A 12,281-nucleotide genomic window follows, 5' to 3' on the forward strand; every position below is an offset into this window, starting at 1 on the left:
GAGCACTTTGCGGTGGTGTTTTGCGGGCATGCCTATAGGGCTTAAATATTAAATCTTAAGGCGCTGGTTGTCCGACTAAGATATTATCTGATTTTGAAAAACTGAACAGCAATCATCTTCTCGAATTGTCCCACAATTTTTTTTAGAATCTCGCAATCGATGCAGATTTTTTTTTTTCAACTCACCGTAATGGGTGTGGTCATGCTAAGATGCTGAAAGTGCCCTATTTGAACCATCTCCTGTGTCCAGGTCATTGCCAGAACAACTCTCTTCTCACTAAGAACAGCCTCCTGGCTGCAGTGGCTTCCAGCTCTGTTCCAGTTTTTGCATTTGACTCAGCTTCCAATGTCCTGCACTTACAAAGTACATCTGCATCTAACTCAACTTTCGGTGTCCTGTGCTTGCAAAGTGCATCTGCATCTGTCTTAGCTTCCAGTGTCCTGAGCTTACAAAGTGCATCTGACTCAGTTTCCAGTGCATACTGATTCTAACACCAGTTACCTCCATATAAGTGCTTCTGCATCCATTCAGTCTACATTCATTCCAAGTATCTACCATCTAGTCTGTTCTGCACTTTACACACATTCCAGCAGGTGTCTAACTACATGCTGGTGCATCCATCTAATATCTATCAGTACTGTGCAGCAATCCGATATCATCATCTCCTGCAGGCTGTCAATACTACTACAGGCAATTTGCTGTGTTCATCTACTGCTTGTCTCTGCTTAAAGTTCTGAGAACAGGATCATCAAGAGACTATTCCTGTTGTGCTCAGAGCCGGCCCTAGGCATAGACAAACTAAGCAAATGCCTAGGGCATTAGGAATGCCTAGGGGCACCCAAGGCTGCTTAGGGCCGGCAGAGGTTTGGGACAAGCATGGCCGAGGCACCTGCTGCTGGCTGGGCAGAGTCTATTACAGCTGCTACTGTCACTGTGCAGCGTCCATGATCGAAGCAAAGCTGACAGCTCCGATCGGGCCTGGCAGTAGCAAACAGTGAGCGGGCAGCAGCAGAACAGCCAGTGGCGGTTTGCGGGGACGGGGCACCTGGACGAAGGCTAGTGGTTAGCGCAGGTGCTGTGCTGGGAGAGGGGTGAGGGGTGCTGTGCTGGGAGAAGTGTGCTATGCTCTGTGCTGGGTGATGGGTATTGTGCTGTGATCTGTGCTGGGAGAAGGGTGCTGTGCTATGATCTGTGAGGGGTGCTGGGAGCACAGCACAATGGGGAAAGGGGACACAACACAGTGAGACCATGCCCCTTCTGTGAGGCCACATGCTTTTTCAGGATCCCAGGGGGGGCACCACACAAAATCTTGCCTAGGGCACTAATTTGGCTAGGGTCGGCTCTGGTTGTGCTTCTGGCATTCTATCCAGTATTTTCGTAAAGACTATAATATACTGTTCCTTCACAAGCACCCATAAATATACTACTAGTAGTGGTCTGATGGGTAGGAGCTTTATCAAGGCATCACACTTCCATTACTCTCTCACACACATAACTAATACCAAGGCTCACGATCTGAATCTACAAAACCCTAGTGATGTGACATTCACCAATTTACGAATGTAAACTGACACTAATAAATGGCATTACTAAAGGAGATTAACCATGCACACATAATATTTGTAGGTCTGTATGATTGAAAAAATAGGTACTGTAATTGAGAATATGATAGAGTTGAGCAGTTCGGTTTTGCTGATAACCGTACACACTCGAACTTTTGGGTCCAGAGTCAAACCGGTTTGGATCACTTCTGAGTAGAACCTGGTACTGACTTGGAATTCTAGCAAAAATTCGGATCTCGGAACTTAAAAATGGATCTTGCATGTTTTGGATTGCATCAAGTCCCTTCCTCATGATTTCAGGTGCCATTTAACACAGGAGAGTGTATGGAAAGGGTGTGGGCTGTAATTCATGCTGCAATGCTACATACTAATCACCATTAGAGAGTGTTGTAAGTAAATTGAGTTGGTGGGAAGCGTGTAAAAGGCTGCAGGCATCTTTGTCACTGTGTATGTTTGTTTGTCAGATACTAACTAGCACCTGCAATACAGTGCAAACAGGCTCCTCTGTATGTTTGTTAGAAGTGAACTTAACTGAGCTGCACTTAATTACAATTATTGTTAATAGATGTGCTATATTCTTTAAACTGCCATATGTTTGTGCCGCTGCTCTTTCGCTTAGTTTATTCTAGTATCTTAGTCTATCTTGAAGATTGGCTTAGTGATTTTCAAAGCCCTATATAACCAACATCCAGATTTTTGGACAAACTGAGTAAATTGCAGCCTAGGGGCCCACTAGCACATTCAAAGGGTACACTCTCCCTATTGTCAGAACCTATTGGTGTATGTGACACTGAAAAGGCCCAGTGACAGGTACTGTAGTTCTCAATATTTCTGCTGGCCATTTTGCAGTGTGGTCTCCTAGTACCCACCATCTGGTATTCCCACGATGTCATAGCCCCTCCCCCAGAAGTCACCGGAAGAAAGGTAGCAGCATTTGTGGCCTCCTGGGTAATCGGCATAGTTACAGCTAGATCCCCTTCAGTTTCTGTACCCAGACATCATCAGTTACTGTCCAACATCATCCCCTACCATCCAAGTGGGCATAGAGGGGGAATATAATCTTGTGGTGAGCGTAGCGAGCCACCGAGCCCGAAGCGTGTCAAGTGAAGTGAGCCCGCGAGGGGACACTTTTTTTTTTTTTTTTGTGAACTGTGTGGACAGGGAACCGCACTTCCGCCCTCACTGCACATCACTTCCAGGTACAAATACAGAAGGGGAAACATACTTTTCCTACTCGGCATGGCCCGTGGCTTCTGGGAGGGGATTGGAAGCCCCAGGAGCACTGGATCAGTGACTGGGAGGACTACACAGGTACTGAACCGCTTACCACTGTTCAGTGTCAGACTAATCAACAAACAGTACCCAGATACTCCTTACCTCAAGAGGCATGCGCATCCACATATCTAGGTACCAAGTAATGTATTGAGGAAGGGGGTGCAGTGGTCACATTCCCCAGAACCCCTCTCTTAAAGGGTACCACCGCTGCCCGCCACTGGTCGGATCGCCAATCTGCAGCAGCAGCGGCTCATTGCCCCTGGCAAGTGGTGTCTCCACATAGCTTGAGAAAGAATCACACTAGATCTAAAACATTGTTCTACAACTAAATAACTAATATGTTTATTGCAATCACCTGAACTGCTATATATATTTAGTTATGAAAAGTAAAATGTGGGACTACATATATGTAGAAAAACTAAAATGGGCATTGTGCAAAACTAAAAGTGCTGGACATCAGCATGTTATGCAGTTCAAAATTAAATGTTTGTTTCATATATTTAAAAATGTAACACATGATTCCGCAATATTTAAAGAATATTATTCCTTTCGTTTCACACCTGCACTGTAGCCCTAAATAGTGTTCATTATATCTGGTACAATTGGGTAAAAATATACATAAGCAATAAGATTTTATTATGTATTCCCACTATGCAGTTCTGTTTTAGAACAAAGAACATATATTTAAAAATATTGTGAGAAAGTGTCTTAAATCTAAAAGATTATCCCTGAACAAGGTTTCAATGACAGCTTGTTGTTCACATAAGGATCTGGAAGCATTCACTTGATCTATGTTAGTCTGTAATCAGTACATTAAATTGTACTTTAATTATGTGCCATAAAATACAGTCTAGCTTTTATGAGTCGAAAAAGTCATGCTGCGGACTTCTTTTTTTGGACACAAATCAGCATTTTGTGAGGAGTCTGTCTCCGTTGTATGCGGAAAGCTAGCATTGAGGAATCACTTATGTTTCAGATAATTATTCAGACTTCACTCTAGGCTGCCTTTCCAAGTCAGTTAGGAGCACTTTCTTTGGCAGCAAATAGGGATTTCTGTTCATACATTTTTGAAGCATGGCTAATTAATAACAATGACCCAAATGTGGTTCACAGGAAAGAAACCTTATTACTAGTGTAGCCAAAGTGACCAATGTCACATCAACTTTATTCCAAAGGCTTCCAGGCTGGGAATCGCTTCATGTTGGGTAAAGTTTAGGCCTGGAATGAAATGATTCCTCACTCAAACAAATCACCTTTGAAAACAATGTAAGTTGCACGATTGGATGCACTTGCTTCAAAGATAGTATTGGAAAATTAATTCATTTTTTCCTCATACCAAAGAACATTTGCACACAGCCTCTTATGATGGAAACAGCTTGTTTGAGATTTTATTTAGTAAACAAAAAGTGGTACCCAGGGGTTATTTTTTACAAAATGTACTCTTTGGACAGCATTATCTAATTGCCCAAATATTTAGGTTAGAAGTAGAAATTAGCAAAACTGCAATGACAGTTAGTGTAAATTGAATTTGAAAGCAGAATGGGCCATTTCGCAGGTGTGTAAAATACTGTCTATCCAATTTTTCTCCTTCAATTTGCTTCAACTTTCCATGGTATACCATTCCACTATGTATTCAGAAATTCAAATTTTCTGGAATTCAAAGCATAAAAATCAAGTTAGGATGAAGACAGTTGATTAATTTTGCCTTTTACAAAACGTTTGTGTATCCTCCAAAATGGCGCTAAATCTCAAGAATAATCACATAAACAGTAAAAAAGGATAATACTTCTCTTATAAGGTGTTTCTCAAATGAGGTTTTCAAACATGTAAGAAAATAAAAGGCAAAATATTGCGTAATATGGTAATAAATATGAACACATTTATTTTCTCATTAGGCCCACACTTGGCCAACAGATAAAAACAACACAATATACAGTATATAGCAAATATATAGTAACTGGCGAATCCAGCTAATAATATTGGATAACCATAGGCTTGCGTACCAGATTCACAATGTAATAGGCATTGTGTGTGCAACGCTGGTAATCCGGATTATACCAGACGGTGTCTAACAATCCCAGGTTTCTGGTCACAAGTCTTAGGGTATCCTTCAGTGATAGTGATAGTCCTGCAGTCCTTAATATGATTCGAGCATAAGCTCACACAACACCTATTACATTGTGAATCTGGTACGCAAGCCTATGGTTACCCTATAATATCAGCTGGATGTGCCAGTTACTATATATTTGCTATATACTGCATATTGTGTTGTTTTTATCTGTTGGCCAAGTGTGGGCCTAATGAGAAAAGAAATGTGTTCATATTTATGACTATATTATGCAATATTTTGCCAATTATTTTCTCTTACGTTTGAAAACCTCATTTGAGAAACACCTCATAAGAGAAGTATTCTCCTTTTTTACTGTTTATGTGATTATTCTTGAGATTTAGTACCATTTTGGAGAATACACAAACTTTTTGTAGATATTTATTTGTTACAATGGTGTAAGGTACCCATGTGTCTCCACCTTAGGCTGCTTCATTTTCTGCGCTAAGGGAGTTGTATTGCTTTACTATATATACATTCTAATTTTGCCTTTTGTTGTAATATAGTAAAACTGGGAACTCTTAAGGCCAAATTCAGCAGACATACATGAAATTTTGTGGCCAAATACGGACAAAGCAAATTTTCCTTTTAACACTTTTGCTTATTTGTTCATATCTAGTTGATGGGTGTTAAAGGACGTGCTATTTGTGTCCTGATAGCAGATAGGGTCTAATAATAGGGCAAATATGCTAATATTTATTTGATATGTATTAAAATCTAATATAACTAAGGAACAATTATACTTATATCATTACAGCCCAGGTACAACTCTTCAGTCACAAATGTAAATGTGATTAAAATTTAGGGGTGAGCGGGTTCGGTTTTACTCTGATCTTTAAACAGCATTTTATTGGCTATCGCCTATCATGTGTTTTGGATAGCCAATATAATAAATCCGAATTTGCGGTAAAGTGGCGATAAGAACCGAGTAAATCCGAGTAAAACCCGAACCCGCTCACCCCTAGATTAAATGCATATGACCAAGTATGGATAGTATCTGTCTACTATGCACCAGCCCCTATGCCTGTTGGCCTGCATTAAAAAATGGGCATACAAAACTCATTGGAATGCACTCATTGGATACAAAAATTACCATAGTATGAAGGCCCATATTGGTGCATTGCATGTAATGATAACATGCTCTCCTAGCTGTAGGATACAATAGCACAACAGTTGCCTTGGCCAACAACATTTGCCAGCTGCAGCCAAACCAGGACTCCACACGATTCTGCGCCATTAACATAACCCAGTGAGGACCAAGGAAGAATGCAGAAGAGGAGTATCCAGAGGATTGTATGAGGAGACTGCCCCTTCTATAAAAGAAAAAGAAAAAAACATCATTTACATCATATGCGGTGCACGTTTCATTACAACATTGTGACAACATAAAACATTTTTTGTTCAGGCATCACATTTTTATTGTTGTTTTGCTAAGTATAGATGAATGTACTGTATGTCTTCTTTGTTGTATACATGTTGTTAACAAACTAATCTTGACATTTAATGTGTATGTAAAAATACTAGGTATGCACACATTTCTAGAAAGAATTAGCATCAGTGTTGCATGATGTAAAGTTGGTTTAGCCATGAGTCTTTAGCGGTGACTATATAATGTACAATTGAAATATACAAACAAAAATACAGGGCTAAGCTCCTAAATATTGGAAAGAAACAACATCTGTTATTTTTACATTAAAGGGCTACAAAAAATTAGCAGACTGAATTACATTAAACCTACATCTTTATAAGCCCCTCTTCACCCTGCTTTCCCCTCTGTAATCTCCACTGGGGCCCCTGTTTCCCCTATGATAGTGTGAGGGGTGGGTGCGGTGCAGTGCCTGCTGCCGTGCAGGTGTACGTCTGTTCTTTACCATGCGTCGCACCCTCTCACCTCCAGGCCGTGTGTTGAGCAGACGGTCCTGGAACTTCCAAATAGAACACCGGCACGATGACCTAGGGGGAAGGAGATGAGGTGAGTACCGTCCTTCCTCACGTCGACCAACGCGCCCTACCGAACCGGGGGATAAATTCAGTTTTTAAGTGAAGATCATCATTGGCACTTTTGGCCTCAGATCCTGAATTTTCACCTATCGGTACTCATGCACCAGGTGAAGATCCGTCCTTGCACCGGGTTGCAAGGTTCACCGTCCGCCCAGAAGGAAGGAGATAGATAGTGACAAACAAACAGGGAGAGACAGTACACACAGATATTTCTCACCGTGTCCACTCTTGCTCTTCGTCCGCTCACTCGCCTACAGGTCCCTGTAAGGAGATACACAACACAGCCGTGCAGGGCCTAAACCTATGTTAAGCAACTACACATACTAAACGGCATCACCCTCAACCTACGGTGTGTGTAGTGCGACAGATATAACAACAACTAAACTTTTGCCCTGCACGGAACACCAATAACAGACTATAAGTATACAAGAGCAAAACACGGTGCTGTCTCTTTAAATGTCTGCTACCTACCTATCCAGAGCTGGCCAGCTCCTCTTCCCAGTGACTGGGGAAACTCTACCTTATTGGTGGGAGCCGTACAGCTCTCCACCACTGCTCACACCTCTGATCATCTATGCGGGGCTACCTAATGGGCTCAGGGCCCTGGGCCTAACGCCCAGGGTCTTACCAGCGGCTCAGGGCTTATGCCTGCCTACTGCAGGGTACTCAAGGGACTTGGGCCTACTGCCCAGAGTCCCGTCTCTATTTTGCAGCTCAGGCCCAGGGGCCTGCCTAACGGTGGGCTCTGGTAGTGGCCTGGGCCTAATGCCCAGACCACCTTTTATGGAGATCAGGCCTATTTGCCTGCCTACCTGTGGGGCTCACTTAGCGGTCTGGGTCTAATGCCCAGACCACCTTATATTTTTGGTGGCTCGGGCAGTTGCCCGCCTACTTGATTATTTAGTGACCTGGGCCTAGTACCCAGGCCACTCACACCTTAATAAGGGCCAATCCTTTTAACAGGGCCTAATGCCCACTACTGTGCCCTGGGCCTTGTGCCCGACTGATTACCCACGGGCCTAGTGCCCGACAACGCAACACGGGCCTAGTGCCCAACAACCCTGGCAGTCTAGGGAGGGGAGTATATGGTGGGCCTCATGGAGGGCCTACCTGCAGCGTTGGAAGAGGCTGCGGGGGGGAACTTCGTGACGCTCTTTCACTTCCCTCCCCCGCAGTCCTCTCCGGTCCTCAGCCGCATTCTTCGGCCGCTGGCCCGTCCTGGCCAGCGGCGCCGCCTCTTCTTCTCTTCTTCCAGCCGGCGCCACCTGTCTTCTTTCTTGACAGTAGCGTCTTCTGGCCTCTTAAGCGGCCACCGCCCCTGTTGACGCGCCAATCTTCTGCTCTTTGGGAGGTCTTCTCTCCTCCCTCTCCGCCGCCAAACTAACTTTTCCCACTCGGCGCCGTCTAATACAAGACGGCATGAGTGGGCGGGGCTATGACATGGCGAGCCGCGATTGGCTCGTCGCGTCCACCTCTGATTGGCTGCTGGCCCGCGAGCCAAACCTCCGCCGCAAGGAACACCGCGCCCAACGCTTGACCGGCACTGGGAGCAGGTACTCTGTCCTAGCGCCGGCTACCCGCCGCTTCTTGGCTGCAGGGCACCAAGCTCCGCTGAGCTTGTGCCCGGAGCCAAGCTTCTCCCGGCGCCAAAGTACCGCCGGCACTGGTGAAAGGGACCAGGTGGTCCCTTCACCAGGTGCCCGCGGTGTCTGCACCGACGCTAGGGACATTACTGTCCCAGCGCTGGCAACGGATGTGTCCCGCAGAGGACACATCCCCTCTGCCTGCCCCTGCACCTCTGGTGATGCTGGGATCAAACACTTGATCCCAGCACAGCCTTCCACGTTTCCCCCCCCCTTTTTCCTTTGTAGTCCCTACAAAGTCTTCTTCCATCTCTATCGTCCGCGTGTCAGGGTATTCTATGGTCCCTCCAGTGAGGATCTGTTCAAGGGCCCAGCCAGGACCGACCATGACCCCACATTCCTTCTCCACTGGCTCCGGGCTCTCCATCTTCGTACCTCCTGACTTCACTCTGCGGATCCTCTGTGGGAGTGGCAACTCGGAAGTGCCACTCACGATGGGCCACCATGGGGAATTATCTTCTAAGGGTGATGCAGCCACCCACTCTTCTTCCAACTTGTCTGGGGCATCTTCACTGCATTCAGGGTGTGGCACTAACCACCACCCAATAGTCGATTCCTCCGGGGCATCCTCTTCTTCCCGGGTCTCTGCCGACATTTTACAAGAATCTGGACTCTTCTCCACAGACTCCTGCAGCAGGCGACATTTTCCTTCTTCAGCGTACTCCATCTCTTCCGCTGACATCTCCGGGTATCCAGGTCGCAGACTCTTCCAGCATGGGGAGATCCTAGACTTCTTTGCCACTGGGTCTTCACGCTCTTCCTTATAGCGCGGTATCTTCACCTCCCAGTCATCCACATCCGTCCTCTGCGGGCAAGGATTCTTCTTCACTGGGACCTCTTCGGGGCATAACAGTGCCACTGCATCTTCCCAGGGACACTCATGGGCCAAGTGTCCCTGCCGCCGACACTTCCAGCACGGGGGTGCTGTTGCCATCTTCATCACAAAGGGGTCTATGCCCTTCGGCTCCTGCTCAGGAACAATGGGCACCTGCGAACGTACTTCCAGCAGGCCCTTCTGCTCCACTTCCCTGGCTTCTTCTATCCACTTCTGGGCTCGGCCATCCAAGATCATCCGGTCTTTGTCCCACGGACAATCTTGAAGCTCATGCTCTGGATCTCCACATCCTTCACACCGGAATTCTTCGTCCTCCTGGTGCCACTCTTCATCACGTGGACAGCTATTATGCTCATGCCCGTAGGTTCCGCAGAGCATACACCAGAGTCTCTTCTTCAAAGAGTTCTTCTGACCACATCTCTGGACCGCTTGCTGGGACATCTGTGTGATCTCCAACGGGGACATTTCTTCCTCTTCTGTCGCCCTAAATTCACATCAGGGACATTCACTGGCATCATGTCCCAGCCGCTGACACGTCTTGCAGGGGGTCACAGCGGATTTCTTGCGCCCCTTCTCCCGGTGCTCTTCCTTACCGCGCTGTACCGACCGCTGCACCATCTTCATGATGTCTTCTCCCAACACCGTAATCCAGCCACTCTTGTCCTCATACGCCCGGGGATGGTTCCACTCCGGAGCTGTCCGTACGGGGGTCCTCTTGCCGGTGGTCCACATCGTGTCCGTGATCCTGCCGACTACGCCAAAATGTGAGGGGTGGGTGCGGTGCAGTGCCTGCTGCCGTGCAGGTGTACGTCTGTTCCTTACCTTGCGTCGCACCCTCTCACCTTCAGGCCGTGTGTTGAGCAGACGGTCCTGGAACTTCCAAATAGAACACGGACACGATGACCTAGGGGGAAGGAGACGAGGTGAGTACCGTCCTTCCTCACGTCGACTGACGCGCCCTACCGAACCGGGGGATAAATTCAGATTTTAAGTGAAGATCATCATTGGCACTTTTGGCCTCAGATCCTGAATTTTTACCTATCGGTACTCATGCACCAGGTGAAGATCCGTCCTTGCACCGGGTTGCAAGGTTCGCCGTCCGCCCAGAAGGAAGGAGATAGATAGTGACAAACAAACAGGGAGAGACAGTACACACAGATATTTCTCACCGTGTCCACTCTTGCTCTTCGTCCACTCACTCGCCTACAGGTCCCTGTAAGGAGATACACAACACAGCCGTGCAGGGCCTAAACCTATGTCAAGCAACTACACATACTAAACGGCATCACCCTCAACCTACGGTGTGTGTAGTGCGACAGATATAACAACAACTAAACTTTTGCCCTGCACGGAACACCAATCACAGACTATAAGTATACAAGAGCAAAACATGGTGCTGTCTCTTTAAATGTCTGCTACCTACCTATCCAGAGCTGGCCAGCTCCTCTTCCCAGTGACTGGGGAAACTCTACCTTATTGGTGGGAGCCGTACAGCTCTCCACCACTGCTCACACCTCTGATCATCTATGCGGGGCTACCTAATGGGCTCAGGGCCCTGGGCCTAACGCCCAAGGTCTTACCAGCGGCTCAGGGCTTATGCCTGCAGGGTACTCAAGGGACTTGGGCCTACTGCCCAGAGTCCCATCTCTATTTTGCAGCTCAGGCCCAGGGGCCTGCCTAACGGTGGGCTCTGGTAGTGGCCTGGGCCTAATGCCCAGACCACTTTTTATGGGGCTCAGGCCTATTTGCCTGCCTACCTGTGGGGCTCACTTAGCGGTCTGGGCCTAATGCCCAGACCACCTTATATTTTTGGTGGCTCGGGCAGTTGCCCGCCTACTTGATTATTTAGTGACCTGGGCCTAGTACCCAGGCCACTCACACCTTATTAAGGGCCAATCCTTTTAACAGGACCTAATGCCCGCTACTGTGCCCCGGGCCTTGTGCCCGACTGATTACCCACGGGCCTAGTGCCCGACAACGCTCCACGGGCCTAGCGCCCGACAACCCTGGCGGTCTAGGGAGGGGGGTATACGGTGGGCCTCACGGAGGGCCTACCTGCGACATTGGAAGAGGCTGCGGGGGGAAACTTCGTGACGCTCTTTCACTTCCCTCCCCCGCAGTCCTCTCCGGTCCTCAGCCACATTCTTCGGCCGCTGGCCCGTCCTGGCCAGCGGCGCCGCCTCTTCTTCTCTTCTTCCAGCTGGCACCGCCTGTCTTCTTTCTTCACAGCGGCATCTTCTGGCCTCTTCCGCGGCCGCCGCCCTTGTTGATGCGCCGATCTTCTGATCTTCGGGAGGTCTTCTCTCCTCCCTCTCCGCCGCCGAACTAACTTTTCACGCTCGGCGCCGTCTAATATAAGACAGCGCGAGTGGGCTTCCGCCTCTGATTGGCTGCTGGCCCGCGAGCCAAACCTCCGCCGCAAGGAACGCCACGCCCAACGCTTGACCGGCGCTGGGAGCAGGTACTCTGTCCCAGCGCCGGCTACCCGCCGCTTCTTGGCTGCCGGGCGCCAAGCTCCGCTGAGCTAGCGCCCGGAGCCAAGCTTCTCCCGGCGCCAAAGTACCGCCGGCACTGGTGAAAGGGACCAGGCGGTCCCTTCACCAGGTGCCCGCGGTGTCTGCACCGACGCTAGGGACATTACTATCCCAGCGCCGGCAACAGATGTGTCCCGCAGAGGACACATCCCCTCTGCCTGCCCCTGCACCTCTGCTGATGCTGGGATCAAACCCTTGATCCCAGCACAGCCTTCCACAATAGTCCTCGTGTTAGGCCTACTTTGATGTAACACAATATTGTGCTGCATATAACAATAATTCCCAATGTCCTACAACTTTTCAGGGGCTTAAAGGAGTACCCCA

General features: G+C 47.9%; 1 long non-coding RNA gene across 1 annotated transcript; it reads right to left on the reverse strand.

Moving 5' to 3' along the window:
- Positions 1-4,192: 4,192 nt before the first annotated feature.
- Positions 4,193-7,105, reverse strand: LOC148537965 (uncharacterized). The gene is made up of 3 exons (XR_015872458.1): positions 6,836-7,105; positions 6,038-6,257; positions 4,193-4,487 (listed from the first exon to the last, which is right to left on the reverse strand). It is a non-coding gene; the product is annotated as an uncharacterized LOC148537965 (long non-coding RNA).
- Positions 7,106-12,281: the final 5,176 nt, after the last annotated feature.

The sequence above is a fragment of the Taudactylus pleione genome, unplaced genomic scaffold (assembly GCF_031769625.1).
Source record: "Taudactylus pleione unplaced genomic scaffold, aTauple2 ptg000041l, whole genome shotgun sequence".
Taxonomy (NCBI): domain Eukaryota; kingdom Metazoa; phylum Chordata; class Amphibia; order Anura; family Myobatrachidae; genus Taudactylus; species Taudactylus pleione.